Here is a 27,613-nt window from a genome sequence, read left to right as displayed (position 1 = left end):
TTTTGATCTCGAATCCCAATTGCTAAAAAAACTTCCCATTCTCAATTGCTTTTGCAGGTTTTAACTGAAATCAAAGATGCAACAGTGAACTTCATGTTTCCTATTATGAGCAAGTTAAACTTAGAGATTCCTATTCTAGAACAGTTCGTAAGTTGAGCAAATAAAGCAATACCCCCTTGCTACCTGAATTGCATATACAAACTCAGAAACCCCTTTCAATTTTTTACTTTCTATTAGTCTCAACATCTCTAATATCCGCAACAAAACATCATATCAGCTCATAAATTTTTTATTTTCTATCTTCTGCTCTACCTAAACCATTTCCTACAAACTCAGAAGTCATATCTTCCATTAGATAAGCAAATTAAGAATAAAGATGGGTACCCATTTGGTAGGGTACCACAGTAATACCATTTAGAGGTTACTTAAGTGGATGCTACTTCTACATGGCTTTTTGGATTAGTTGAATCAAGTCCAACACATCAAGATTAGTCATCCACTAAGACACATTGTTTCTACGAAATCAAAAGTGATGGACGTGATTCTTAAATGAGGGTTCAAACTGCCTGTAGGTTGTAATCTCCACCATCAAATTTATCTAGTCGATGATTATCTGACAACATAGCTTCACGTAGACATAAGTTAGTGAAACTCGGTGAGTACTCCCTGTCCATGTTCACGTCAATCTTAAATTACTAATCTTTGATCCAGAAAGTAACTTACATGCGGTTCAATAGAGCCATGCTGAGGCACTCACCTAGGCTGAAAATATTAAAGAAATCACTAAGTAATATAAATCAGCTCAAAATAAGATAATCAAAAACAATAAAATATAGATGGAATGGCCTGCACATTTATAAAGCACCTATAAATTACACACATCAGTAAACAACTATTTAAATCAAGCAAATACAGTATTCAAAAAGGTTGTACTCAATCTTACCAAGGCCGAAACCAAGGAAAGAATCAGAGTAACTAACTTTCATCATCTGAGTAGCCATTGCTTCTCTCTACATCCCACTCACGTTATTGTCTGGTTTGATGAAAAAAACATTTCAAATGTAAGAATCCAATACACAAAAAAGTCAGTAACTTTAGGTATTCAAATAAGATTGAGTTTCAAGAGAAAAATCCGCAAAAGAAAAAACTCAGATTGAGTAGAACATCACAGTAACAACAATATCTGAAGCCTCAGCGGTAATCCAATAGCGATATCACCGGCCAAAACACCACCAACACCTTTTTCAAAAACTTAAATTTATCTTCACAACCCTCTCAAAGACATAAAACCTAATCTTACACGAAGAATCCAAAGCCGCATCCAAAAGAAACCTTGTTGCCATGCCAATAGGTAGTCACCAACCTAACCAAAAACAAAATATTTTTTGTTAATCGAGTAGCTACTAAAAATCTCTGAAAATTTCCCATCTTTAGAACGAAAATATACTGAGATAAAGATGCATATCAATCCTTGTGATATCTGTTTAACACTGCTTTGTTGCCCGAAACCAACATTTACCAACGCTTGAGAAGCCTTACAGGCTACATGACAGGCGTTATAGACAAATCCAACACTGGGAGAAAAATCACAATGCAATAAATATATCATTACATAAAAGACGCCATTAGAATGAAAGGAGAAGCAATTTAGATATTTGAATCCAATTGGTGAAGTAGAGACCAAGATGATATGAATGGCATTAAGCCGAGACAGAATCAAACAATAGAAAGAAGCTGATTTAAATGACATTGTGTAGCAAATTTATGCGACAGAAAAAACGACGTAATATTAAAACCCTAGAATTTGCTGAAAGGTACAAAATCCCAGATTTCAAAAAAAGAAACACTAATATTGAAATTACCAGAAAAAAGAAACACTAATATTGAAATTACCAGAAAAAATAAACACTAATATTGAAATTACTAATAATACTGATCTAGTTGAGACATGGAAGAAGATGTTTAATTTGCACAAATCAATTATCGGATGGGGAGAATAAATTAATCAATTATCTGCATGTCTGAATCAATTTACACAAATCAACAAATTGAAGTTATCAAACTCAAGTTTAAGCTAGCAGCAAAGAGCAAATGGTAGGACAACAATGACATCCGACGATAGAATAACATATTTAGCAGAATACATAAAAACATCTTCAATTGAATACCCAAACTTTTAAAATTCGAAAATCACGAATTGGGAAGCCATGATTAAGATTTTGACGGAAAAATATATTCTCTTGTAAAGAAACCTAAAATATAAACTCGGCCAACTTTTAACCTATAGAACCAAGAAAGATGAATTCAGAAGGCACTCCAAACTTGTTATACGACGGAAAATCCATGCATGGCATAACTTAGCTGAGCTTTTATATAATCATATTTTTCATAAAAACCTATATAGTGATGATCCATGAATGTTAAGGTTCAAATTCATCCATTAGGTGCTTCAAAAAAAGAATACAATCATCCATAGGGTATACATGTCATATTGCATAGGGAGGGAGCTAGTACTAAAGAAGTATGTCGCAGTACCCATTGTGAATCACAGGGTAGTACTAATCTTTTACAATCAATTGATAATTAACCCAAATTATTAAAACCAAGTTCTATTTAGTATTTAAGAAAAATCAAATATCACAATTTGAATACACTACATTCTACAAAATTTTGTATTACAAAACTGATTACTACATTAAGCATACAAAAGAAGATAATGTGATTTTTCTCATAAAAGGGGGGTAAATGGTGACATTAACTGACAATTCTATGCGAACCCTCGCCTCCCCCTTCCCCATTTAATTTGGCAAAGCTCGGCTTCGGCTTTGCCTCTCCCCGTCCCGTCCCCATTTGATATGGTATGGCTCGGCTTCGCATAGAGTTGTCAGTTAATGTCACCATTTACCACCATTTTCTGCGAAAAAATCAAGAAATTTTCATCAACTTTAGTCATTAATATAGAAATCCATCATTCACCAGTACTCGCTCTCAGGAATAAGATATTAAATAATAAACCTAAAGATTGAATGACTTGACCTACACATTACTTACTGAATTTTTGTTCCTTCATGGAACATCTCCTTATTCTTTCCCACCATATCCTCTACTAAAATCTCTATTAGGATCATAAGCACAGTATGGCCCTTGATTAATCTACCCTGGGATTTGCACTGTTTTGTTAAGGTAAAAGCTAAAGAACAGTACCAAATGGGAGTAAACTTGGTATAATCCTTCTGTTAACAAATTCAACTTGTTTATCGCATTTAGTCCCGCATACTCGACTCTCTCTGCAGAGATTTTCTCCGGTTAAATTTAACCTTAACCATTTTGCCATTTAGATATCTACTACATCTACTTGACCGATTTTCAGTTAGCTTACATGAGAAACAAAGAGTATCTTACCAACTCGTCCGTTCCAGCAAACACACCAATGAAAAATGCGTCTGATTTTTGTTCTCCATGAGCGTGGATTAATGTTAGCTGCAACAAAAGTACAGATTATCCTTAGTGTGTACCTGCACAGACATAAAAAGAGTAAACATTGCGACGAAAGGTAATCTTCATATACGGATCATGGAACCAAGTTTAGTTAGTTATTTGAGTGAGTTGCGTTCTTGAGACCAACAAATGTTGCTAGCATCTACCTTACTTACAGAACATTAGAAACGTCCACTCTATCATGAGAAACAATTGAGTAGTTGTCTCAATACTTTAGAGTCCGATAAGTTTTTTTTCTTCCCACAAATGTAGTTAGTTCCTCCTGCAATACATCACCAAAAAAATCAAAAAATAAATAAATAATTAATCAGTTTGAATGAAAACTTGAAAAGACTAAGTCTGAACTAAACCATGAGCTCATATTCTATTACGCTTAAATCATTGAAATAAAAGATCAAATCACCATTGTATCAACGGAAAGTAGAAAATTGTCCCTGCAAAATCAAATAAAATCGAGTGAAATAAAAAAAACATCAGTAAAAGTCGAAAATATGGTTAGGTTTATTAGTGAAGCTTACCTTTTTAGTGAAGATTAAGGAAAAGTAAAAACGGTGTTTTGATGAGTGCTAAAAAGTGCATATTTCTATATATTTTTCTTGGCATTTAACTCATCTTTTGTGCATTAATTCTACATTTTATCCCATATTCTGTATTTTCATTGTTTTCAAGAATAAATATTTTTCTTACTTAATTTTGCATTTTTAGGTAATAAATAAAGTTTGGATGAATAGCAGAGCGGAAAAGAGCAGAAAAGTAGTGAAAAGCCGGGAGGAATTACACAAGGAAGCCGCGAAGAATGTTGTGCACAAGACCAAAAGGCTAGAAGTGGGCTTGAAGAAGAAGAATTGTCCTTAAAGAAGATATGGGCTTGGCATACCCAAGGCCCAAAACCCTTACTCAAACACATTTCCACTATCCAAGCCCGTCTCGGATTTCAGCCGTTAGATCGAAGCATTTCAGCATCCTACGGTCGCTCCATCATCGCACATCAAACTCCGAATCCCCCGCTTTACATCGCAACGCCCATCTCCATCTTGGGTCGTCCGTTTTGCTACATCCCTTCATCCGACGGTCGCTCCACGCTTACCTCCGTATCACCGTTGGATCCACCTACCATCTTCCCATCCATCGCTCCTTGTCGCAGATCATCAAAGTTCGCTACACCCGCTCAACACCCTAGCATCCAAAACCATCGACTTCACCCAAACAAGTTCTTCTTCCCCAAATCTTTTTTCCCCAAAATCTTTCTTCTTCCCCCGACAGTTGCAGTCGAGCTCTGCTCCTGCCTCTCTTCCATGTCCACTGCCACCCTCTGCCTCACTACCATCTCCATACCCCGACACCACCTCAAACCCATCTCCCTAGCCTAGTTATTTTCCCCATCTCACAACCACTGAAACCCTAGGTTTTGGGGTGAGTAAAATAACTCGAACTAGGGAACAATTAGAGCAGCAGAGGCGTCAATTGAAGCATGAGAGAGGAGCAGGAAGGTCAGAAGAAGCATGGGTCGAGTCTATTTGCATCAGAGGGTGAGTTAATTTTAGTTATTCTCGTTACATCGCAACGCCCATCTCCATCTTGGGTCGTACGTTTTGCTACATCCCTTCATCCGACGGTCTCTCCACGCTTACCTCCGTATAGCCGTTGGATCCACCTACCATCTTCCCATCCATCGCTCCTTGTCGCAGATCATCAAAGTTCGCTACACCCGCTCAACACCCTAGCATCCAAAACCATCGACTTCACCCAAACAAGTTCTTCTTCCCCAAATCTTTTTTCCCCAAAATCTTTCTTCTTCCCCCGACAGTTGCAGTCGAGCTCTGCTCCTGCCTCTCTTCCATGTCCACTGCCACCCTCTGCCTCACTACCATCTCCATACCCCGACACCACCTCAAACCCATCTCCCTAGCCTAGTTATTTTCCCCATCTCACAACCACTGAAACCCTAGGTTTTGGGGTGAGTAAAATAACTCGAACTAGGGAACAATTAGAGCAGCAGAGGCGTCAATTGAAGCATGAGAGAGGAGCAGGAAGGTCAGAAGAAGCATGGGTCGAGTCTATTTGCATCAGAGGGTGAGTTAATTTTAGTTATTCTCGAAACCCTAATCCTGCTGATTTGGGGATTTTCAAATTAGGGTTTGTAGAAATTTAGGGTTTTGTTGTAAGCTATAAAAGGGAAGTGATGTAGGATGTTAAAGGTTGTTCTTGGTTAGCCGAGATACCCCCAAATTTGGGTTAATCACTGTTTAATTTTAGTTTTAATTTTTACTGTTAATTTTTAGGGTTCTTCTTTTGCAATTTTCATTCACTGATTAGTAGTTTAAATGTTGTGTTGTTCCTGTTAATCATGTTTAGTTCCATTGTAGTGTTAATTATGTTCTGAGTTCACTGCTGAGGCTCAGATGAAACCTTAGTGCACTAATGAATGATGAATTGCTAGGAAGGCCTGTTTTGCTTGAGTAATGGGAAGAAGTTGGTGCTCTGATATGCCTGTGATTGACTGTGCTTTCAAAAGACAGTCAATGCTAGGGGCAAATCAGTGAGCAAGCTGATTCTCTTCCCATTCTAGTTGGATGCTTAAGTTTTTGCATTGTTTAGCTAGGACACAAGGTGGATTCTAAGCCTTAGCTTAGCCACAGCTGCAAACTCCTCCCTGCCCTTGGCTAACAGCCTTGGTTTATTTGGCTTTGTTTCCTGTTAACTGCCACTGTTACCTTTGCTTCACTGTCACATTTACTTCACTGCCTTGGTCTTTCTCTTTGCTTCATTTCCATTGTCTCATTATTTCACTACCATCTTCATTGCTTTGTAAATATCACAGTTTCACTGCCACTATTTGCTCTTTCTTCTCTTTTGTTTCTCCTGTTCTTGTTACTGCATTCACTGCCTAGTGCTCTGCTGCCTTGTTCTCCCCCAGCTGCTACTATTTGCTACTGCTTTTGCTGCTGCTGTGCACTGCTTCTGCTGCTGCTGAAGCCACCACTGCTGCTGCTGCTTCTTCTCCAGCCCAGCCTTGTCTGCTGCTGCTCCAAACAGTTAGCTTAGAACCAAAGGCTAAAAGCCCAGGTTCAAAGTCCAGGTTAAGGCCTAAAGCCTAGTTCACAGTTCAGTCCAAAATCATTCAAAGGCCCAAGGCCTAAAGCACTTCATCATTACAACAAACCCATTAATCCCAATTTACTCAAAGGGTATTCAAAGCCCAACAGTTCCAAAGGGTATTCATAACCCATTGGTACCACAACCCTTTGATACCTAAAGCCCAATAGCCAACTAGAACCCAAAATAGCTAAACACTACAAAACACCCCCAGTCTCTGTGGATTGACCCGTACTTGCACAAGCTACAACCGATGACCGTGCACTTGCGGTATTACTGTAGGCCCGTTTTCATTTCACTTCAATTTTATACGCTTTCCCGGGTCCACCATGTTTCATCATTTATTTTCTTAGAAATTCCTATACCTGACAGCGGATCTTTATTATTTGGGTTGTTGGTTTGATCATTGATTTTGAATATAGGTTTCTCAGTACAGCCTAACCCCTCATCTCTCTTCCCCGGTTCTTCGATTCCTGCTTTCAGAGGAAGAATTGGGTGGAGCTGACTTAGTTTAAGGTAAACAATCACTATTCTCTCTTGATTTTTTATAGGGTCAATGTAGAATCTAGTTTTTTTTTCACTGTTTGTAATTTGATTGATTAATGTAAATCATATCTTCTTCATCCTTTTATCAAGCAGGATGGAAAAAATCAAGTAGAAATAAAAAATCTGTATTGCGGAGAAATAAAAGAAATTCAGGTGGTTTTAGGGTAGATATCAACGGTAGATATCAACGGCCATGATTTTATTTATCATCCATCCTATTATCGGGTCTTTCCCAACCGTCCAAGTCAAACGAAATCCATACGATAAGGACTGCGAGATGACCCTCTCCGGTGAATCCTGTCCACTCTTTGACTGTTTGATCAAGGAGACAAACACCACCTTTTTTTATAACTATGATTTATAACATCCAAAGTCATTATTAGGTAAAGAGGGAGGATCCTTTCACACTCCTATTTTCACACTATCTCACAGGTTGGACACTATTTTTTTCACAAAAACTAAACGGTAGTGTATTTAAAACTATCATTTTGGGATATGTTTGTCTTACCAAGATCTACATATCCATAAAAGACGGGCACACCCTAAACGTATAACTCCATCATCTCCCACTTTGAACATCAATCGTTGAAAATCAACGAATTTTCAACCGTTAAAATTAAGATTGGTAGATGGTGATGTTTGATACTTCGGAATTTACTCATTTTTTATGGGCATGTAGAGCCTTGTAAGACGAGCATATCCCCAAAATATTAGCTTCTACAATACCATCTAAGTTTTATTCAGAAAAATGTCACCATAATGTGAGATAGTATGAATTTAAGAGTATGAGGGGATCCTCCCTTTTAGATAAATATTCTTACATGTTTAGTTAAACTTTTAGATTAATATTCTTACATGTTTAGTTAAACCCTTGCCGCTTCTCTACTAGCATCTCCTAAACCTAAAATTTCCATACATAAATAATACAAAGTAGATATATTATCTAATATAATTACCAAATTTACTTCTTTTATTTTTTGAAAGTGAAATAGATTAAACCAAAACCAAACTTACACAGAATTGACTAACCTTTAGATCCAGACTCGTTTGAGATCAAATCCATATGAAATGCCCCAGCGATGGATAAATTAGTTGGATTAGTTCCCTATTATATTGTTACAACATAGTTATTTAAAGTAAGAGCATTATATGCTTTGAAAGTGTCAAAATTTATACTAGGAATTAGAAAACCTGGTGCTGATTCATCCCAAAAACTGTAGTAGCAAAATATCTTTATCTCTTTGCCTATATATCTGCTACCCTGTTTGCTTTCCTGTCAGCAAGTTGAAAACCCAAAAAAGTAATCAAGTTGTCTGCCAAACTTCTAGCTTAATCTAAGATTTCCTTGCTTTGCCATTGGACTGAATTGTTTTTTCTTGTAGATATAGAAATGCAGATAAGTTACCCCCTCAATGACCAAATTTGTAGTATTTCTTGACTTGTCCCACTTGACTGCCTGCAACAGAGTTACTTCTTCCGCTTCTTATGCTGATGCACATCTGAAGCTTCCCATTTCAGCTCCTCCAAATGTTTCTGTCAAATTGCGCAAAAAAATTCTAAAACCTGCATTTGTAATTGCAGATATACATGAAGCATCACAATTTATTTTGAAAGTATTCACACTAGGCAGTTTCCATAGAATATCTTCGTTTGATGTTTTAGCTACTTTCTGGTGTGTTTGGAGGTTTAAGTTTGAATGGAAATATGCAAAATGATTTGAAATGACTATTGCTAATTGAGAAGAGATCTGTTTCTAAGAAATCTCTCATTTCATATGAACAAGCACTTGGTAGAGGCTAAATCCATTGATATTGAGTTCTCATTACCATACCTCCATTCATTGTAATATGCTAAAAAGGAGTTATCATTTACTAAAACGTTTAGAAAGTTTAGAGATACTCCCTGTATAGCCATTGATGGCGGATTCCATAGTACTTTACATATGCACGATAAAAACAATAAGTGTTGGCTTGATTCAATATGAGTCTGACAAAAGATACATTTAGTATACACATTCAAAATAGATCTCAGTTTCTCCCTCGTAGGTAAAACATCCAGTAAGCATTTCCAAACAAAAAACTTAACTCTTTGGGATGTGTCCATGCTCCATAAGGTTTTCCAGATTTTTTTTTGTAGTTTTAGAAACAGTTGAAGAAGGATTGAGGAGTTTTGCATAGAGAGACTTCACTGAGAATTCTCCATTTCTGGTTAAACCATCTAAGTTGATCTTTTTTTGGTACTCCTTCTTTTATCGTGTATAACTTGATGTTCATGATTTCAGATACTAGAGAATTGTTAAACAAAACATGTAAGGTAACTTGGTTCCACTTGTTTGTGTTAGAGTCAATCAACTCTGACACAAGTGTTATGTTAATGTTTGGAGTAAGATTAATTAGTTTGGGATGGAGCAGTATCCCTTCCTGGTATCCATTTTTCATTCCATATGTTTATTGATTTCCCATCTCATACTTCCCAAATACTATATCTCGTGATTTTTTCAATCCCTTGAAGAATGCAGTTTCATATTCATGAGGATTTGGATATTTTCTTGGATAGTAGAGCTCCATATTTTTTAAAATATTTTCCTTTGAGGATTTTTTCCTAGAGATCGTCGGTACTACTCACCAGTCTCCATGCAATTCTCCTGATCATAGAAAAGTTTACTTTATTAGCTTCTTTAAAACCTAGGCCACCCTGATCAATTGGTTTGCATAAGAAATCAAAATCCTTGATGTATATCCCTTTGGAATTAGAGTATTTCCCCCACCAAATGTCCAACTGAATTGCATTAACTCTAGCTGTTATTTACTTTGGTAGGATGAAACAACCCATACTAAAAATTGGCATTCCAGGGAGAACATATTTGTTTAACACTATTTTACTAGGTTGGGATATAGTTTTTCCTATCCATCCTTTTACTTCGTGTTCCATTTTTTTCAATTATATTGTCAAACGATTTTAGTTTAACTCTATCTATGAACAAGGGAACACCTAAATGAGAATATTTTATATCAATCATTTTTATCTTTAGGATTCTAGATATTATCCCTTTATGCTTATGATGAACCTTTTTACTGAAAAAACCCCGATATTGAAAATTTATGACTTGGCCTGATGCTAGCTAAACATATTTAGATCATCTAAGAGATTCTTACTGCTTTCTAAGTCATCTCTAGTCAAAGGAAACAGATCATCTGCGATAAATAAATGGTAAATATATATGTGTAACATTCTTAGTCAGTTTGATACCCCAGATTTTCTTTGTAGCTTCTAACTGGATGAGGAGTCTTGAAAAGACTTCCATGCATAAAATAAATAGATAAGGGGATAATGAATCCCCTTGTCCAATTCCCTTTGAAGGTTTGAATTCTTCGCAGGGATGACCATTAAGCAGAACTGTAATGGATGAGGAAGAGATGCATTGAAAGATCAGTTCACACCATTCCGCCAAAAGCTTATAAAGTTTTGATTAGAAAATTCCAATTCACATTTTCGAAAGCTTTCGACATGTCAATTTTTCCTGTGTTTCATGTTTTTTTTTTGTTGTATTTTTTTTCATTTTATACACATGATGTGTTATTTTTTGCAATCACACGAAGTCTATAATGTAGATAAGGCGAGTACGGTTCGCTCCCGAATATTGATAATATTATTCCTAATTACGTACTAAAAAAATCCCATGCTAAAATATTAAAATAATGATTTTTATAAGATTTTTATGAAACTAATTAAATTAAAACTAAAGAAAAATATTGTTGTTGTTGGCCAAGGAGAGATAGCTATAGGGTTTTGGATTCCACTACTTCTAATGCTTGTAAACTCAATAACAATAACTTTGACAAAATATTCTTAATTTACTCAAGGCAATTTCGAATCCAATCTCATGCTTCTAATGCTTGGAGGATAACGTTTTTTTTAATGAATCCTTGAACATTCCAAGAAAGGATCTTCATGGAGAGAAGATAATTAAAATACTCTTATAAAAAGCTATTAACAGAAAATTAATGAAACTACAAAAACAAATACGTGAAAAAAATGCAGTATGAAAATGTAGTTGATAAAAAGAATATTTAAGAGATGCAATGAAAAGAAAGATTATAAAATAACCCAGAATATTATGCAACTTGATATGAAATATTGTGAAAGAAAGTAAGACTGAAAAAGGTGGAGCATTATAAACCCGATTCTCGTTGTCTGTGTTTGTTGCTTGTTCATCTCCAGTTGTGAATATGTGAGTTGTTTGATTGTCGATGGTGTTGTCAGAAATGGTGTCACAGGTGGAATTCTCAGCATTTAACATAATATGATTTGGGTCATCATTTATCCTAAACCGTTTTCCTAGCCTAGTTTCATCAGTATCTTCGGGGACATCTTTTTTGATAAGGAAATTCATAACAATAGCTATACCATTTTTGGAAGGGACAAAGATTGTAGACTTCACAAACTTCGTCATTTTATTATTTGATGCTGGAGCAGAGCTAGTAGAGACTGACGAAATAATTTTTCGAATGTTGGTGGCCTTTCCAAAAAAATTATGGTTTTTCATGTGCCTTTGCTAAGAAATCAGTAACATCCTTGCAAGCACCTTTAGAGTGGTTCATGACATAGAACTCAGTACAAATACCACTTGGTTGTCTTTCATAAAAAGAACTTTTACCAGTGAGTGACCCTGCATCAGTTATAGATTTAACACACACACCTTGACCGGATCACTCCGAATTGGTATTGCATCTTCAGGCTCAATCTTGGTTACTTCTCTCATTTTAGTAACAGCTGCAATATCCATATGCTCTGGAAGAAGATACTTGAGTTGAATCCAGAATTATTGGAAATCTAGTGTTATGTCAGTGTACACCATATTTGGTATGTCGTCATGGACTACTAGTAAATGCTTGTTTATGCTTCAAGGCCTCTGTTCAATGACTTTATTCAAGAGGACCCAGTTAATGAACTTGAAAATCATGATGTTTGGTTCAACTTCTACAATTCTTAAATCTTCAAAAGTCATGAAAGGCTACGTAAATTTGATGAATCTCTCCACAATGTCATAGTTAGTTCGTCCTTCGATGATTACTTCACCAATAACACTAGCTTCCAAGTTAGAGCCTTCTTCTTCTTCTTCTTCTTTGTTATTCACATTTTGAAACACCACCACATCATTAGTATCACCCAGATCTAAAGTAACTTGCTTAAACTTATTCACTAAGTCACCAACTTGGATAGAGCTTTCTAATTCCATTTTGGAAATGGTTTTAGGGTTTTTCATGCTAGTATAAGTAAAAAGGAAAAGGTTTTTGAGCTAATATGAGGATTAGGGTTGAGAGAATATGTTGGATGTGAATGAAAGATTATATTTATGCTCTTAATATGGAACAGAAATTACGAGTATTATCTCTAGTATGGAAAGTGTGTTAGCTATTAATATTCAATCCGAGAAAGACTAGGAAACAAACTTTCCGTATTAACCTGTAACAGTAAATTTTGAAAGTTTTTGAATGTTTAGAATAATGGGATATGATTTGAATTGAACTCAAAGAGTTGAAACTGAGCTAAGAATTCTTCCACCATAACCCAAGAATACCAGAGACACCCACACAAACAAATCTTTTAAGCAAAAGCTTTATGACATACTCTACAAACGCTTTGATCACAACGAACAGAAAAGGAAAAATCCATATGAGAGATAAATCAAGTTGCATACACATATTGGAGAAACAAAAAGTTTAGTTACTCATAATTTAAAAATGAAACAGTTAATAAAAGAAAAGATAGTTAGATTTTAATACAAAAAATAGTTTAAAAGAACATAAGGTTAGACTTAAACATAAGTTAACAGATAACAATGATCTACAAATGATTATGACAAGAAATATCTAAAGAAAATATAGAAGATGGATTGAAGAGTTAAGAAAAACTAAAACTGAGTTGACTCATTGATCGTCCGATCCTTAGAGCACAAAGTAGTCGATTCCTTTCTCCCTGATATTATGAGAAGTTTGCAGTACAAGTTTTTGATATTGTATATTGTACATTATTACTGTTAGAGCATTGCTTGGTCGAACTCGCATGTGTTGCTATCTCAAGCATGTTTTTCAATGTTAGTGATCAAAACTATAAGTCTTGACTTCTAGCCTATTTATAGATGTCGCGGGCTAGGACATAGATAGTGTAGTTGAGCTTAGATCTCTTAACGTTCATCTCTTGAAGACGAAGAACTACTAAGGGGAGCTTGTGGAACTTCTTCGACAAAAGGTATGTGGAGACTTGAACATATCTATCACTTGGAAAGTCTATTTCTACTATATCCTATATTGAGAAATAAGTCGTGTTAAGATATAGCTTTCTCTATACACATTTGAGATTTCGAGCTGAGTATATCTCGCTTACATATTTCTCGAAATATGTGTTGGTAAGCTTTCACTTCGACCAAGTTCATCTTATATCATGAGAAAAATTTCTGAGTAACATCTTACATGGTTTGTGTGATACAATCATTTGATGTAGGCTTGGAATGTTTCGATAATGATTATTTCAATATTTTGAAAATTGGTTTGATGCTAATAGTGTGTGAAAACGACTATCGTCATTATAAAAGAATGTTTCATTGATTGAAATAAAGAGTTGACGATGTAACCATCTTTGGATATAAGCATATATAGTGTGCTCGCACATTAGTGTATAAATCCATAAACCAGAAGCCAAGAGTATGCATATGTGTGTATATGAAATTGGTGAAGGAGACAGGTTAAGTATGCGTACCCGTACACATACTGGCGGAAGTTCTTGAACCGAGAATTTCCTCTGAGTTTGGTTTTTGACAAACTCTTAACTAGTCACCTTAAGTATGCGTACCCGTACGCATACTGGCGGAAGTTTTCGAACCGAAAAATCTTCTAAGTTTGGAAACTTTACAAACTCAAAACGGGTTGCTTAAGTACGCATACCCGTACGCATACTTAAGCTGGTTACTTTATTAAATCGGTCAGTTCATGGACTTAAACATTTAAATCATAAGGAATGCAATCTTTTCAAACCGTGGTTATAATGTCCATGACTGATTCAAGTTGAATCAAACCGATTTGGTTTGAATTGTATTTTCTAAACAATTGAGCAACTCTTTAACTAGTTTCATTTGAGTCATTTGAACTAGTTATGGTTAAGATGAATAAGGTTGATATGAGAGTAATCATATGGCTAACCTCGGTTAACTATTTGTAAACCAATTGTACACGTTTAGGTACGGTTACATAAACCTAAATGAGGATACATTTCATTTGTGTGTAACAACCTAAGTTCGATCTAACCGTTGAAAGATATTAGCTTGGTTGAATCAGGTTTTTCAACTAACGGTGATTATTGAATGCTTTGTTACCAAGGTAACTTGGATTGCAAACCCTGATTTGAAAACTATATAAAGGAGAACTCTACCAACTGGGAAACCTAATCCCCACATCTCCTGTGTGTTACTAGTTGTATAACTAGAGTCGATTCTCCTTTAACCTTAGGTTTCTTCTCGAGACCCTGTAGGTTAACGACTTAAAGACTTCATTGGGATTGTGAAGCCAGACCCAACTATTATCTTTGTAGTTGCGTGATCTGATCTTGCTGTTTCTATCGTGTTAAGTGCAATTGAAATAATTGGCTCGAGATTTTATATCTCCGATAGGCAATATAGAAAAGTAATCACATACAAACTTCCTCTTAGCGTTTGTGATTCCACAAGAATTTTTTTTCGCTAGTCGATTAAGTTTATTGTGAGGTGATTGATAATACTAGGCTATTCTTCGGGAATATAAGTCCAGATTATCAATTGATTCCTGTTCACCTTGATTTATCAAAAGAAGGAACAAAAACTCTTGGGTATTTCTGTGGGAGATGGATTTATTCAATCTACAGACTTTTCTGTGTGAGACAGATTTGTTTATCAAGTCTTCGACTTTGGGTCGTAACAACTCTTGGTTGTGGGTGAGATCAACTAAGGGAATCAAGTGCGTAGTATCCTGCTGGGATCAGAGACATAAGGAACGCAACTGTACCTTGAATCAGTATGAGATTGATTAGGGTTCAACTACAGTCCAGTCCGAAGTTAATTGGTAGTAGGCTAGAGTCTATAGCGGCTTAATACAATGTGGTGTTCAATCTGGACTAGGTCTTGGGGTTTTTCTGCATTTGCAGTTTCCTCGTTAACAAAATTTTGTTGTCTGTGTTATTTCTTTTCCGCATTATATTTTGTTATATAATTGAAATATCACAGGTTGTGCGTTAAGTTCAATCAATTAGAATATCCGACCTTGGATTGTTGATTTAAATTGATTGACACTTGAACATTGGTCTTTGGTACCGTTCAAGTTACTCCTCTTATATTCAATCGGACTCACAGATTTCTATTTGCTGATTGCAGATTGAATTAAGAGTTAAATATATTAAACTCTTTGATATACTTTATTCGAGATTGAGTCTTACTGTCTAGTTGATTCTATAGAAAGTGTATTGGAGTAAGTCCTCTCAGATTTCCAAACGAATTGTTGGGTGTGGTTGTTTAACCCCCGCATTTTCAGCTACACATATAAATCAGTTTATATGACAAATCGATTTTTCAATCCAGACCATTCAAAGGTTTCTACTGCCTTTGAAGTTGAATTTTGAGGATGTCGGTAGACAGTGGGGAGATGGATCGAATGTCAAATGCATCGAACATATCTCCACTTGTGTTCGTTCATGAGCTGAGTTGTCTCTTTGGAGATTCCACAGTCTACTCTAGTAAGAGTATAACAAGTACATCAAGTTTCTCTCGTATGACACTTTTTACCCAGACTTGTAGATCCTGAGACCAAAACATAGTGGTTTGGCTGTTTCTAGCTTCCTTTGCTAGCAAATCAACTACCTCATTGGTCTCCCTAGGAACATAATGACATTCTCACTTATCAAAAGACTTGAGAAATCTAAAAAGTCAATGATAATGTTGTTTAGAGTCCAGTGGACAACACTTACTTTGTCGCATATGACATTCATCACATTTAAACAATCACCCTTTAAATAAATTATATTTAATAATTGAGTCCCTATATAAATTTCTTTTAATTAAAGATTTTAGAGATTTTTCAACAAAGATAATGGATAGGGTCACCTATACAATTTGGTGTTGTTAATCCAAAGACACGACTAAACCGGGCGAAAATAATAACTTACAACCTTGAGAATGATTTTATTTGATCGTTACCATCCATCCGTGGAGAGTGTACTAAATATCCTAAACCTAAACCTACCGTCTCTCTTCTTTCTCCTCTCCCACTTCTACACGCCCAGAAGGAATTTAGGTTTTTAAAATGGCTACTTCTTCATCTCGATGAAAAGAAGGTTCATGGATGGAAGATAATAAATCATTAAGAAAAATCTTGATAAAGAAGTTGAAGAATACAAGAAAAGGAATGAGTGGGTCATAACTAGTAAAGTTTTACCAGTTAAAGGATTTGTGTGGCATTTCACCACATATGCCTCTTTAATCAACAAAGTAGGTTTGTTATTTGCTGCTGATGGATGTGCAAGGAAATTCAATCATGACGACCTATCTGATAATAGTGTAGTGTCTGAAACCGAGGAAAAAATATTTTGCATTGGAAATCGAATGCTTGTTTCTATTGCTGGAAACAAGCCCTGTATTAAATACATTTTGGGGGCTTTAACAGGGGTTTACTCAAAAAATACTTTTAGTGATTTATAAAGAATTTAACGGAGTTACAAAGTATTGTGTTATTGGTTGTCTACTTTTAAAATCTCGTTCAAAGTTTATATTACTGGTTGTAGATTGTAATCTAAAGTTTGTATTACTCGTTAAAAACATGCAAATTCAAAACTTTGTATACTTACTTATTTTCAAGACTTTGAGTGACCTTTATGTATATTTTTGGCCTTGATTAAAGTCTTTGCAAAATATGTAAGATTTTGGAAGACTTCCAAAAAAATTAAAAATATTTTTTATTCACTTTTATTTTATTCCATAAATATACAATCTATCAAACCCATATGATAAATGCATATAAGTTAGTAAGTTACTTCATGATATGAATAATTTATTTTTATTATTATGTGTTAATGTGTAAATATATATTTTTATTTTTAGTATTCATTGTATTTTGTTAAACTAAAGAAGGATGTTGTATATACAATAACAATTTATTATTTTTTCAATTAATTGAAGTTAGTATAATAAATAAGCTATGGTAAATTAAGTATTTATATTTCTCATGAGGTTTCTATATAAAATTTATTTTTACAACTCTTCAGGATTCTACAAATCTCTCTAAGACATTAGATAACTCTGCATAACTCCGCAAGGTTTTGGCAAATTTTGTAGAACTCTAAGAAAGTTATTAATTTTTATGACTCTTTACAAATCTGCAAAAGTATTTATTGAGTAAAAACGTCTCTACTTAGTGTATCTTCAATTAATTTTTTGTTGATTTTTTGTGTTGGATGGAGAATATAGATTTTCTGAGAGTAATTTATGAAGCTAAAAACGGTAAATGGTTGAAATTCTTGATATAAGCCATTATTGATAGATGATACAAGTACGATCTAGTGTTTCTTTTTCTGACTTAAGTTTGTGATATATTATTATATTATACATGTGAAATTTGGCAGTGATGATTATTACCCAGCTTTATGCCACTTATGCTTCAGAAAATTCTTGATATAGAGAGCTGAAAATCAATATGAGACACTTCCATTATTGATTTTCCCTAGTGGTTGTAGATAAAGTAATGAAATAAGAAGTTTACTGGCCCTAATGATTTCATTTTCATATTGAATCCAAAAACTTCGCAGGGGTTACTCAGTGGAATTGTAAACGGTGTGCCCAATTTGTATGTTCTTCTCAAGTTATGGGAAATGTTGAAAAGATGTATAAACCACATTCTGGTTTTCTAAAAGGAAAGACTTGTTCCATGATGTTCGGTGGGCATGAAAATAATGAGGCAAATTTTTTTTTTGGAGATGACTCGTGTGTGGAAGAAATTCTTGATGCAGAAGTTTATTATAAAATGCAAGAAAAGAAAGAAAAAAAAATAATAAGCTGGAGGAGCATGAGGTCAGGCGGGAACATTGCAGACATGGCCGTGATTAATGTCAAGAATATTAACATCTATTATGGAGATCTTTCGTTATTTGTTATGCGAAATTCATGTGATCTAAATAAAGATACCGAAGGAGTCATTCAAGGTACATTGCTTCTTTTTTTATTTTTTTTATTTTTTTTTTGTCATGTATTGGTTGAACTTTCCTGTTTTCTAGTTAGGATTATTCCATTATGTGTTTCAATCCTTAAGTTTTCTTTTTGAGTCGGAAAAGTTTAGGTTTATTGAAATAAGTGAAATGAATACAAAAGATTTGGCATCCTGTTTATTTTATTAACCAGTTATATCCTTCTCTTGATTGTACCCTGCATTCTGACAACATGAGAGTTAACCTGCTACCTTGTCTTCTAAAGAAAATCTCTCATTATCTTTATGAAATTAGGGACATAAAGTACACAAGTAGGCTCATAAGTACACTATTTATTAGAGTTAGTTTTGCAGCTCTTGAGATATCTAGTATTCCTTTTGGATAACTTTCTATTGAATTTGTCCACTTTATCATCCCAAGTTGAGACCTGTTTTTCTTAGATTCCAAGAGGCATCCTCAAATATTTGAATTGAAGAGATTCCACCTTGCAATGCATGATTCCATCTAAATCTTTGATCTTGCTTCAGTACCCTAAGCTTATGACAATACTTTTTTCAAATTATGGATCAAATTATGCAAGGTCGCTGCTCTGTCTGTTTATATCACATGTTTTTTTATATCTACTATTTGGTACTTAGTAATTGCATGAATCTTTATTTTTGGGTCAGTTCCCCTGTTCATTTTGACCTTATTTTGTTTCAGAGTCACTCATGGAGTTGCTGCAATGGGTAAAACCAGATGTTTTGTTCCTCTCTGAAACTAAGTCAAAGAGGGACTTAATGAGGAACATACTAAACTATTTTCCTAACACCCACATTTTAGACCCAGATGGAATAGCTGGGGGACTAGCAATTGCTTGGGTGGATGAGTTTCATTTTGAAGTAGTTCATTCAAACATTAACATGATCAATATTATTGTAAAAAACAATTTCCATTCAAAGGAATGACTACTAACATGCTTTTATGGGTCACCAAAAAGTGAACTAAAATTAGAAGTAATGGGCTATTTAGAAGCCATTTATCAAAGGAGTAACATAAATCAAATTTCATGGCTAGTAATCGGAGACTTAAACATATTTTTCAACAAAGATAAAAAAGAGGGTGGTTTTCCTTTTAATAGGAAAAAAATAGATATGAATTTAATCCAAAGAACTGGACTAGAAGACTTAGGCTACAAAGGAAACATCTTTACCTGAAATAATAAGAGAGAGCGGATAGCTAATATCAAGCAGAGGCTTGATAGAGCCTTGGAAAATGTTGAATGGAACTTACAATTCAGTGAAGCCTCTCTGGAAAATCTAGTTTCTATAGGGTCAGACCATGGTCCTATTTGTCTTTCTTTAAAACCTATGCATATACATTTAGCTCCAACTTTTAAATTTTACGACACTTGGCTTAAGGAACCTTCTTGCATAGAGGTCATAAAAAAATATTGAAAAATACACACTGATATGCCAGTTTTAGATCTTCCCGATAACATCTCATCTCTGGGTGAAAACCTTAGCACATGGAAAATAATGTTTTTGGAAAACCAAATAAAAAAACAAAAATTTTGATCAAAAACATTGAGAATCTATCTTCCAAATCATCTCTTAATACAAACACTAACTTGATAAACAAAAAAATCTTAGAGTTAGAAGCTTTGTATGACACACAGGAAGAAATAACAAAGCAACAATCTAGAAGTAACATAATTGCACTGGGATAAAGGAATACAAAATTATTTCACGTAACAACTCTACAAATAAGAAAAAAAAATCACATTGAATGTATACAAGATACGAATGACAAAGTAGTTCTAGGAGTGACATAGAGGAGGTTTTAACCTCTTATTTCTCTGACTTGTTTTCTGAGCCTAGCTCAATACAGATACACAAATATTCAACCATATAAAACCATGCATATCAGAAAAGAAAACCTAGCTTTAACTGACATCCTTTCTAGGGAGGAAATCTGGAAGGTGGTAAAAAAATATAAAATCCAATAAGGCATTGGGTCCTGATGGATTCCCAGTTAGCTTTTTCAAATATAATTGGGGGATTGTAGTGGTGGCAGTAATACAAGGATTCTTCAAAAACAAATATCTTAATAGCAATTTAAACAAGACCCTTCCTTTTTCTCATTCCTTAGATTAAAAATCCAAAATCTCCAGCAGACTTCAGACCAATTGGTCTGTGTAACGCCCCTTATAAGGTAATAACAAAACTTATGGCTAACAGGTTCAAAAACACTCTTGAAAAAATAATATCACATATACAGTCTGCTTTTCTTTCAAGACAGATTTCTGACAACATAATTGTTGCCCATAAAATTGTTCATTCAATGAAGAAGATTAAAAAGAAGACAAGAAACATAGGTCTCAAAATAGACATGTCGAAAGAATTCGAAAGTGTAAAATGGAAATTCCTTATTAATACTCTCAAAGCTTTCGTATTCTATGAAGATTGGTTTCAACTAATTTTTCAATGTATTTCTTCCTCTTCCATTGTTTTTTTCCTAAATGGTAATCCATGTAAGGATCTTAAACCCTCCAGGGGAATTAGGCTGGGGTATCCTTTGTCCCCTTACATGTTCATACTATGTATGGAAGTTTTCTTGATTGCTTTGCCATATGAAAACAACTAAAGTGGTTCAGGGAATCAAACTGACACATAAATCTACTCGAATTTCTCACCTATTCTTTGCAGATGATCTGCTTCTGTTCACCAAATTTGATATGGGAATTTGTAAAAATCTTCTAGATGCTATCAACTTATTCAGTACTTCCTTTGAGCAAGTAATAAACTTCTTTAAATATGGACTATTCTTCAGTAAAAAAAGTCCACAATATACATCAAGGGATAATTTGTAGACTGTTAAAGATAAAAAAAAATCAACATCAAAAACACACACCTAGGAGTCCCTTTATTCATTGATAGATCAAAACTCAAAGCTTTTGATAAAATTATCGAAGAAATGGAACAAAGAATCAAAAGCTGGTTGGGAAAAATCGTATCATAGACAAGTAAAATAGTGTTGAATAAATCTGTCTTATCTAGGATGCTAATATTTACTATGGGATGCTTTATTTTACCTAAGAAAATAACAAAAAGAATCAATGACATTCAAAGGGACTTTTGGTGGGAAAAAAAATACAAACTCTAAAGGTATTTACATCAAGTCTTTTTTACTTCCTGTGTAGACCTGTAGATTAAGGGGGATTAAGGTTTAAGGATGCTAACAAAGTTAATCAAATTATGATAAGTAGAACAGCCGGGAGATTAGTGAGTAAACTTGATGATCTGTGGGTTGAAATGTTAAAACAAAAATATTTCAGAACAACTGGAGATCTTCTTTCTAAGAAGAAATCCAAAGCTTCTTGGATATGGAACTGTGTTAGAGCAATGCTCGGTCAAGCTTGTTTTCCAAGTTTAGTTGCCAAAACTATAAATCTTGATTTCTAGTCTACTTATAGCTAAGTCTCATATTAAGATAGTAAGTGTAGTTGAGCTTTAGCCAAGTTCATCTTTAACTCTTGACGAAAGTCAAAATATGATCATATGAAAATTGCCTGGAATGTAAACCTGGAATGTTTCATATTGATTATTTCAATAACTTGAAAATCGCTTTTGAAAACGCGGGGGTATAACAACCACACCCAACAATTCGTTTGACAATTTGAAAGGACTTACTCCAATATACTTTCTAGAGAATCAACTAGACAGTCAGACTCAATCTAGAGAATTGTATATTAAAGAGTTTAATATCTCTAACTCTTAATTCAACCCGCAATCAACAAATAGAAATCTGCGAGTCCGATTGAATATAAGAGGAGTAACTTGAACGGTACCAAAGACCAATGTTCAAGTGTCAATCAATTTAAATCAACAACCCAAGGTCGGATATTCTAATTGATTGAACTTAACGCACAACCTGTGATATTTCAATTATATAACAAAATATAATGCGGAAAAGAAATAACACAGACAACAAAATTTTGTTAACGAAGAAACTGCAAATGCAGAAAAACCCCAAGACCTAGTCCAGATTGAATACCACATTGTATTAAGCCGCTATAGACTCTAGCCTACTACCAATTAACTTCCGACTGGACTGTAGTTGAACCCTAATCAATCTCACACTGATTCAAGGTACAGTTGCGTTCCTTATGTCTCTGATCCCAGCAGGATACTATGCACTTGATTCCCTTAGTTGATCTCACCCACAACCAAGAGTTGTTACGACCCAAAGTCGAAGACTTTATAAACAAATCTGTCTCACACAGAAAAGTCTATAGATTGAATAAATCCGTCTCCCACAGAAATACCCAAGAGTTTTTGTTCCGTCTTCTGATAAATCAAGGTGAACATGAACCAATTGATAAATCAGTCTTATATTCCCGAAGAACAGCCTAGTATTATCAATCAGCTCACAATAATCTTAATCGACTAGCGAAACAAGATATTGTGGAATCACAAACGATGGGACGAAGATGTTTTTGATTACTTTTATCTTGCCTATCGGAAAAATTAATCTCGAGTCAACTATTTCAATTGAACTCAATACGATATAATCGGGCAAGATCAGAACACGCAACTACAAAGAAAATAGTTGGGTCTGGCTTCACAATCCCAATGAAGTCTTTGAAGTCGTTAACCTACAGGGTCTCGATAGAAACCTAAGGTTAAAGGAGAATCGACTCTAGTTTATGCAACTAGTAACACACAGGAGGTGTGGGGATTAGTTTTCCCAGTTGCTAGAGTTCTCCTTTATATATTTTCAAATCAGGGTTTGCAATCCAAGTTACCTTGGTAACAAAGCATTCAATATTCACCGTTAGATGAAAAAAATGATTCAACCAAGCTAATATCTTTCAACCGTTAGATCGAACTTAGCTTGTTACACACAAATGAAATGTACCCTTATTTAGGTTTATGTAACCGTACCTAAACGTGTACACCATGTTGGTTCACAAATAGTTAACCGAGGTTAGCCATATGATTACTCTCATATCAACCTTATTCATCTTAACCATAACTAGTTCAAATGACTCGAATGAAACTAGTTAAAGACTTGTTCAATTGCTATATTCTCATAGAATTATACAAGAACACAGTTGAAGCAAAATCGGTTTGATTTACTCGAATCAATCATGAACATTATAGCCACAGTTTGCAAAGATTGCATTCCTTATTATATAAATGTTTATGTTCATGTTCATAACCGATTTTAGAAATTTAACCTTCAAGTATGCAAACGGGTACGCATACTTGAAATACCCGGACTAAGATTGGGTTTCGCCAGTACGCATACGGGTACGTGAACTTTCAATCCCAACAGAAATTCTCGGACCTGAACCTATACGCCAGTACGCAAACGGGTACGCATACTTAGGTTCCTGGATTTCTCAAACCAACAAGTACCCAAACGGGTGCGCATACTATGGTTCCCGGACATGGATTACATATGTGCAAGAGTGCACAACATGACATATCCAATAATGGTTAAGTGTTCTAAACTCTTATTTCAATCATTGAAACTTTCTTAGAGGATGAAAATAGCCATTTTCACACACTATTAGCATCAAAGCAATTTTCAAGTTATTGAAATAATCATAACGAAACATTCCAAGACTACCCCACATGATTGTATCACACAAACCATATAAGATGTTACTCGACAATTTTCACATGATATAAGATGAACTTGGTCGAAGCGAAAGCTTGCCAACACATATTTCGAGAAATATGTAAGCGAGATAAACTCACCTCGAAATCTCAAATGTTTATATAGGAAACTATATCGTAATACGACTTATGTCTCATATAGGAGATAGAGTAGAAATAGACTTTCCAAGTGATAGATGAGTTTAAGTCTCCACATATCGTTTGTCGATGAAGTTCCACAAGCTCCCCTTAGTAGTTCTTCGTCTTCAAATGATGAACGTCGTGAAGTCTAATCTCAACTGCACAATCTATGTCCTAGCCCGAGACATCTATAAATAGGCTAGAAATCAGGACTTATAGTTTTGATCACTAACATTGACAAACATGCTTGAGATATCAACGCATGCGAGTTCGACCGAGCAGTGCTCTAATAGCTTTGATGCTAATAGTTTATGGATAACAATTATTTCCATCCTCTAAGAAAGTTTCTAAGATTTAAATGAGAGTTTAGAACAAGTAACCATGTTTGGATGTAAACATAGCGTGTATTCGCATTTGTGTAAAATCCAAAACCGGGAACCTAAGTATGCGTACCCGTTTGTGGATAACAACTATTGTGAGGTGATTGATAGTACTAGGATGTTCTTCGGAATATAAGTCTGGTTTATCAATTGGTTCCTGTTCACCTTGATTTATCAAAAAAAGGAACAAAACTCGTAAGTATATATGTGGAAGACAGATTTATCTATTCAATAGACTTTTCTGTGTGATACAGATTTTTTTTCAAGTCTTCAACTTTAGGTCGTAGCAACTCTTAGTTGTGGGTGAGATCAGCTAAGGGAATCAAGTGCGCAGAATCCGGCGTGGTTCTTGAGGCGTAAGAAACACAACTGTACCTTGATCAGTGTGAGATTGATTAGGGATCAACTATATTTCAGTATGAAGTTAACTTGGAGTAGGCTAGTGTCTGTAGCTGCTTAATACAGTGTGGTGCTCAAATCTGGACTAGGTCCCGGGGGTTTTCTGCATTTGCGGTTTCCTCGTTAACAAAACTTCTGGTATCTGTGTTATTTCTTTTCCGCATTATATTTTGTTATATAATTGAAATATCACAGGTTGTGCGTTGAATCAATCAATTGGTAAATCCAACCTTTGGTTGTTGATTGAAATTGATTGATCCTTGAACATTGGTCTTTGGTATCGTTCAAGTTATTTCTCTTATATTCAATCAGGCTCGCAAATTCTTCTTTGTTTGATTGCGGATTGAATTGAGAGATTGAGATATAACTCTTTGATATACTTTTCTTAAGATTGAGTCAGACTGTCTAGTTGATTCTCTTGAAAGTATATTAGAGTTAGTCCATACAGATTTCTAAGTGAAATATTGGGTGAGGTTGTTAGACCCCCGCTTTTTCAATTGGTATCAGACAGGAAAACACGTTAAAGACCTCATAAGTCTATGTTTGTAGCAATCTGATTATTATGTACGAGTCTATCTCTAATAACGTATCAGGTCAAAAATTACCAGATGATTTTCAAAGCTTGAATTCACCTGAGAGAATTGCCACATCTAAGTCAATATCTAAACATTATCTGAATGTAGAAACTGTTGATTGGGAAACACGCATAGAATAACAGTTGGATGAACTTTCTGATGAAGGTGATTCAGATATTGATAGAGATGTTGATGAGGAAGTTTCAGAGTATGTTAAGTTTTTGGATTCGTTGAAAATAAAGAAGATTAAAACTTCTCATGTCACACCTCTTCTAACTCCTCTCTGTCGAGAAAACAAGAAATTGAAAAGGATTTACGGAGGTCTTTATGGTTGGAATCGCTCTTGCGAATCGATCCTCAAAGATTCCGAGGAAAACCTGAGTAGAAAGTCACTTGAATGTGATAATGTTTATCAAAAATACTTCTTTTTGGAAGAGAAACTTGCAGAAAATGAAGCAAGGATTAACTCCCAGCAAGAAAGTTTTGATGACAGAGAAAGCGCTTATCTCGCTCGAGAAAAACGCCTTGAGGCTGATTTAGCTGCTGCTCTTGATAAAATCAAGATGTTGGAAGATGACTTGAAAAAGTTCAATACTAGTTCAAGCAAATTAACCACTATGCTAGAAGCAAGTAAAAATCATCGTGATACACGAGGATTGGGCTATAAGGGAATAAATGCTCCAAGTATTAACAAAGAGGTAAAATTTGTCAAGGCTAGTGATTCTTCTCAACAAATGGTTTCCACTGATGGCAAAAGTGAAATACCTTCATCGGAAGTTAAAATTCGAAAGAACAATGTATATCAATCTCCAAAGTCAGCACATACAGATCGAGGTAAGAACATTCCTTATGTTTGCCACTATTGGGAAATAAAGGTCACCTGGAAAGGAGATGTCGTTTTCGTATAAGGAATGAGAAACTTCATGATGTTCTTGTTTGGGCATCACAAGAAGTTATTAAACCAAAATCATATGCTAAGGCTAATCTCCTTAACATAAAAGGTTGTAACTTTCCAACCTTTAGGCAAAGAAATCATTGCTGTGATAAACCTAGATTTGCATATAAACGTCATAGGAATCCTTTTCACAATCGTAATGGTTATCAATTGGATAACTTCATAAAGATGAAGACAAGATCCGATGTTCCCAATTGGAGAAAGACTAACTTGCAAAAGAATAGTCAATCCAATTCTCTTTCGAGAAATCTTGAGAGAGCAATGGGAAGAAGGTTCTGGTTGTTTCTAAACGCACTCATAAGTGGGTTCCAAAGAAAGTCAATGATGTTTTGAGTGTGAAAAGGAATGGTCTCCCAGAAAATTCCATGACGATGGAGAAGGCAATATCCATGATGTTGGAACTTACAAGGTTATTTGGAAAGATGGGTTTGGATGTGAAAGGTTCTAAAAGCGATCTTTTTCATGATAATCCAAAAATGAAACATAATAAGCCAAAAACGATAGATAGTGAAAATTCTGCAGTTATGGAAAAGTCTGTTTCAGTCACTTGTGGTGAGCAAGACATTGTTCACCTCAACACAAATTGATTGTGTTGTAAGTGCATCCTCACCAAGGAATACCCTGTTATGTATACAGTGAGGTAAGCACGAAAATTGGGGCGCACAGATTATGTTTGGTAAGGCTGTATAATTCGATTGGATTCATCTAAAAAGGTTTGAAAATAGTAGTTCGGAATGTTTGGACTTCAGGATACTCATACCAGGTATGCATACCATCATTTAAAATCAAAATCCAGGGATTTTAGTACGCAAACCCGTGTCCATACTGCTCCAGGTCACGAAAATTCGTTTGCAAACCGGTATGCATAATGGCCTGTAGACTTCAATTTTCGGTAAGCTTGTTTTGGCCGTAACTTCTTTGTCCGAACTCGGAATGACCTCATTATTTTTGCATTCTCTTTCTCTTTGAATTATCTTCAAAATGAAGATGAGAATTCCTGAATTTGGATGATTTAAGATTGGTCTTTGTCCCGACACTTGATTCTGAGTGTTTTGCTCCATTTCATCGCACTTGTTCCACTTCTCTTGGACTTGGGAACTTGGATTCTTGGAGTACTTCTATTCTAAACTCATCTGTAGTTTTTGGAAGATTATTTTA

General features: G+C 35.0%; 1 non-coding gene across 1 annotated transcript; it reads left to right on the top strand.

Moving 5' to 3' along the window:
* Positions 1-17,772: 17,772 nt before the first annotated feature.
* On the top strand, positions 17,773-17,863 carry LOC113341110. The gene has a single exon (XR_003355782.1). It is a non-coding gene; the product is annotated as a small nucleolar RNA Z223 (small nucleolar RNA).
* Positions 17,864-27,613: the final 9,750 nt, after the last annotated feature.

This window comes from Papaver somniferum, unplaced genomic scaffold (assembly GCF_003573695.1).
Source record: "Papaver somniferum cultivar HN1 unplaced genomic scaffold, ASM357369v1 unplaced-scaffold_24, whole genome shotgun sequence".
Taxonomy (NCBI): Eukaryota; Viridiplantae; Streptophyta; class Magnoliopsida; order Ranunculales; family Papaveraceae; genus Papaver; species Papaver somniferum.
This window is presented reverse-complemented; position numbering and strand designations above follow the sequence as displayed.